The following is a 6000-nucleotide window of genomic DNA, read 5'->3' as shown; positions in this document are numbered from 1 at the left end:
CATGAACAACTGAGATCACAATCACCACCAGCAGACACGTGCCTGCCACTGGCTTTTAACTCCCTACGGCACAAGGACCTCACAATCACCACCAGCACACACATGCCTGGCACTGGCCTCTCAACCCGTCACGCACAAGAACCTCACAGTCACCCCCAGCACACACATGCCTGGCAATGGCCTCTGAAGACGTAACGAGCAACTGAGCTCACAATCACCACCAGCACACACATGCCTGCCACTGGCCTCTCGCCCTCAGACACAATGACCTCACAATAACCACCAGCACACACATGCCTGGCACTGGCCTCTAACGCCCTAAGGCACAAGGACCTCACAATCACCACCAGCACACACATGCCTGCCACTGGCCTCTGATGATGTCACGAGCAACTGAGCTCACAATCACCACCAGCACACACATGCCTGCCACTGGCCTCTCATGACGTCACGAGCAAGTGTGCTCACAATCACCACCAGCACACACATGCCTGCCACTGGCTTTTAACTCCCTCAGGTACAAGTACCTCACAATCACAACCAGAACACACGGGTCTGACACTGGCCTCTCATGCCTCCACGCACAACTGACCTCAAAATCACCACCAGCACACACATGCCTGCCACTGGCTCCTCATACCGTCATGCACAAGGACCTCACAGTCCCCCCCAGCACACACATGCCTGCCACTGGCCTCTGAAGACGTCATGAACAACTGAGATCACAATCACCACCAGCAGACACGTGCCTGCCACTGGCTTTTAACTCCCCACGGCACAAGGACCTCACAATCACCACCAGCAGACACATGCCTGGCACTGGCCTCTCTACCCGTCACGCACAAGTACCTCACAGTCACCCCCAGCACACACATGCCTGGCAATGGCCTCTCATGACGTCACGAGCAACTGAGCTCACAATCACCACCAGCACACACATGCCTGCCACTGGCCTCTCATGCCCTCAGGCACAAGCACCTCACAATCACCACCAGTAGACTAGTGCCTGGCATGGCATGTGACAACATCACAAACAACTGAGCTCACAATCACCACCAGCACACACATGCCTGCCACTGGCCTCTCGCCCTCAGACACAATGACCTCACAATAACCACCAGCAAAAAAAGCCTGGCACTGGCCTCTAACGCCCTAAGGCACAAGGACCTCACAATCACCACCAGAACACACATGCCTGCCACTGGCCTCTGATGATGTCACGAACAACTGAGCTCACAATCACCACCAGCACACACATGCCTGGCACTGGCCTCTCATGACGTCACGAGCAAGTGTGCTCACAATCACCACCAGCACACACATGCCTGCCACTGGCTTCTGACGCCCTCAGGCACAGGGACCTCACAATCACCACCAGCACACACATGCCTGCCACTGGCTTTTAACTCCCTCAGGTACAAGCACCTCACAATCACAACCAGAACACACCAGTCTGACACTGGCCTCTCATGCCTCCACGCACAACTGACCTCAAAATCACCACCAGCACACACATGCCTGCCACTGGCTCCTCATACCGTCATGCACAAGGACCTCACAGTCCCCCCCAGCACACACATGCCTGCCACTGGCCTCTCGCCCTCAGACACATTGACCTCACAATAACCACCAGCAAAAAAAGCCTGGCACTGGCCTCTAACGCCCTAAGGCACAAGGACCTCACAATCACCACCAGTACACACATGCCTGGCACTGGCCTCTGATGATGTCAAGAACAACTGAGCTCACAATCACCATCAGCACACACATGCCTGCCACTGGCCTCTCATGACGTCACGAGCAACTGAGCTCACAATCACCACCAGCACACACATGCCTGCCACTGGCTTTTAACTCCCTCAGGTACAAGCACCTCACAATCACAACCAGAACACACCAGTCTGACACTGGCCTCTCATGCCTCCACGCACAACTGACCTCAAAATCACCACCAGCACACACATGCCTGCCACTGGCTCCTCATACCGTCATGCACAAGGACCTCACAGTCCCCCTCAGCACACACATGCCTGCCACTGGCCTCTGAAGACGTCATGAACAACTGAGCTCACAATCACCACCAGCAGACACGTGCCTGCCACTGGCTTTTAACTCCCTACGGCACAAGGACCTCACAATCACCACCAGCAGACACATGCCTGCCACTGGCCTCTCAACCCGTCACGCACAAGTACCTCACAGTCACCCCCAGCACACACATGCCTGGCAATGGCCTCTGAAGACGTAACGAGCAACTGAGCTCACAATCACCACCAGCACACACATGCCTGCCACTGGCCTCTCATGCCCTCAGGCACAAGCACCTCACAATCACCACCAGTAGACTAGTGCCTGGCATGGCATGTGACAACATCACGAACAACTGAGCTCACAATCACCACCAGCACACACCTGCCTGCCACTGGCCTCTCATGACGTCACGAGCAACTGAGCTCACAATCACCACCAGCACACACAGGCCTGCCACTGGCTTTTAACTCCCTCAGGTACAAGCACCTCACAATCACAACCAGAACACACCAGTCTGACACTGGCCTCTCATGCCTCCACGCACAACTGACCTCAAAATCACCACCAGCACACACATGCCTGCCACTGGCTCCTCATACCGTCATGCACAAGGACCTCACAGTCCCCCCCAGCACACACATGCCTGCCACTGGCCTCTGAAGACGTCATGAACAACTGAGATCACAATCACCACCAGCAGACACGTGCCTGCCACTGGCTTTTAACTCCCTACGGCACAAGGACCTCACAATCACCACCAGCAGACACATGCCTGCCACTGGCCTCTCAACCCGTCACGCACAAGTACCTCACAGTCACCCCCAGCACACACATGCCTGGCAATGGCCTCTCATGACGTCACGAGCAACTGAGCTCACAATCACCACCAGCACACACATGCCTGGCACCGGCCTCTGATGACATCAGGAACAATTGAGCTCACAATCACCACCAGCACACACATGCCTGCCACTGGCCTCTCATGCCCTCAGGCACAAGCACCTCACAATCACCACCAGTAGACTAGTGCCTGGCATGGCATATGACAACATCATGAACAACTGAGCTCACAATCACCCCAAGCACACACATGCCTGGCACTGGCCTCTCGCCCTCAGACAGAATGACCTCACAATAACCACCAGCAAAAAAAGCCTGGCACTGGCCTCTAACGCCCTAAGGCACAAGGACCTCACAATCACCACCAGCACACACATGCCTGGCACTGGCCTCTGATGATGTAACGAGCAACTGAGCTCACAATCACCACCAGCACACACATGCCTGGCACTGGCCTCTCATGACGTCACGAGCAAGTGTGCTCACAATCACCACCAGCACACACATGCCTGGCACTGGCCTCTCATGACGTCACGAGCAAGTGTGCTCACAATCACCACCAGCACACACATGCCTGCCACTGGCTTCTGACGCCCTCAGGCACAGGGACCTCACAATCACAACCAGCACGCACATGCCTGCCACTGCCTTTTAACTCCCTCAGGTACAAGCACCTCACAATCACAACCAGAACACACGAGTCTGACACTGGCCTCTCATGCCTCCACGCACAACTGACCTCAAAATCACCACCAGCACACACATGCCTGCCACTGGCTCCTCATACCGTCATGCACAAGGACCTCACAGTCCCCCCCAGCACACACATGCCTGCCACTGGCCTCTCGCCCTCAGACACATTGACCTCACAAAAACCACCAGCAAAAAAAGCCTGGCACTGGCCTCTAACGCCCTAAGGCACAAGGACCTCACAATCACCACCAGCACACACATGCCTGGCACTGGCCTCTGATGATATCAAGAACAACTGAGCTCACAATCACCATCAGCACACACATGCCTGCCACTGGCCTCTCATGACGTCACGAGCAACTGAGCTCACAATCACCACCAGCACACACATGCCTGCCACTGGCTTTTAACTCCCTCAGGTACAAGCACCTCACAATCACAACCAGAACACACCAGTCTGACACTGGCCTCTCATGCCTCCACGCACAACTGACCTCAAAATCACCACCAGCACACACATGCCTGCCACTGGCTCCTCATACCGTCATGCACAAGGACCTCACAGTCCCCCTCAGCACACACATGCCTGCCACTGGCCTCTGAAGACGTCATGAACAACTGAGCTCACAATCACCACCAGCAGACACGTGCCTGCCACTGGCTTTTAACTCCCTACGGCACAAGGACCTCACAATCACCACCAGCAGACACATGCCTGCCACTGGCCTCTCAACCCGTCACGCACAAGTACCTCACAGTCACCCCCAGCACACACATGCCTGGCAATGGCCTCTGAAGACGTAACGAGCAACTGAGCTCACAATCACCACCAGCACACACATGCCTGCCACTGGCCTCTCATGCCCTCAGGCACAAGCACCTCACAATCACCACCAGTAGACTAGTGCCTGGCATGGCATGTGACAACATCACGAACAACTGAGCTCACAATCACCACCAGCACACACATGCCTGCCACTGGCCTCTCATGACGTCACGAGCAACTGAGCTCACAATCACCACCAGCACACACAGGCCTGCCACTGGCTTTTAACTCCCTCAGGTACAAGCACCTCACAATCACAACCAGAACACACCAGTCTGACACTGGCCTCTCATGCCTCCACGCACAACTGACCTCAAAATCACCACCAGCACACACATGCCTGCCACTGGCTCCTCATACCGTCATGCACAAGGACCTCACAGTCCCCCCCAGCACACACATGCCTGCCACTGGCCTCTGAAGACGTCATGAACAACTGAGATCACAATCACCACCAGCAGACACGTGCCTGCCACTGGCTTTTAACTCCCTACGGCACAAGGACCTCACAATCACCACCAGCAGACACATGCCTGCCACTGGCCTCTCAACCCGTCACGCACAAGTACCTCACAGTCACCCCCAGCACACACATGCCTGGCAATGGCCTCTCATGACGTCACGAGCAACTGAGCTCACAATCACCACCAGCACACACATGCCTGGCACCGGCCTCTGATGACATCAGGAACAATTGAGCTCACAATCACCACCAGCACACACATGCCTGCCACTGGCCTCTCATGCCCTCAGGCACAAGCACCTCACAATCACCACCAGTAGACTAGTGCCTGGCATGGCATATGACAACATCATGAACAACTGAGCTCACAATCACCCCAAGCACACACATGCCTGGCACTGGCCTCTCGCCCTCAGACAGAATGACCTCACAATAACCACCAGCAAAAAAAGCCTGGCACTGGCCTCTAACGCCCTAAGGCACAAGGACCTCACAATCACCACCAGCACACACATGCCTGGCACTGGCCTCTGATGATGTAACGAGCAACTGAGCTCACAATCACCACCAGCACACACATGCCTGGCACTGGCCTCTCATGACGTCACGAGCAAGTGTGCTCACAATCACCACCAGCACACACATGCCTGGCACTGGCCTCTCATGACGTCACGAGCAAGTGTGCTCACAATCACCACCAGCACACACATGCCTGCCACTGGCTTCTGACGCCCTCAGGCACAGGGACCTCACAATCACAACCAGCACGCACATGCCTGCCACTGCCTTTTAACTCCCTCAGGTACAAGCACCTCACAATCACAACCAGAACACACGAGTCTGACACTGGCCTCTCATGCCTCCACGCACAACTGACCTCAAAATCACCACCAGCACACACATGCCTGCCACTGGCTCCTCATACCGTCATGCACAAGGACCTCACAGTCCCCCCCAGCACACACATGCCTGCCACTGGCCTCTGAAGACGTCATGAACAACTGAGATCACAATCACCACCAGCAGACACGTGCCTGCCACTGGCTTTTAACTCCCTACGGCACAAGGACCTCACAATCACCACCAGCAGACACATGCCTGCCACTGGCCTCTCAACCCGTCACGCACAAGTACCTCACAGTCACCC

The sequence above is a fragment of the Struthio camelus genome, unplaced genomic scaffold (assembly GCF_040807025.1).
Source record: "Struthio camelus isolate bStrCam1 unplaced genomic scaffold, bStrCam1.hap1 HAP1_SCAFFOLD_33, whole genome shotgun sequence".
Lineage (NCBI taxonomy): Eukaryota > Metazoa > Chordata > Aves > Struthioniformes > Struthionidae > Struthio > Struthio camelus.
This window is presented reverse-complemented; position numbering follows the sequence as displayed.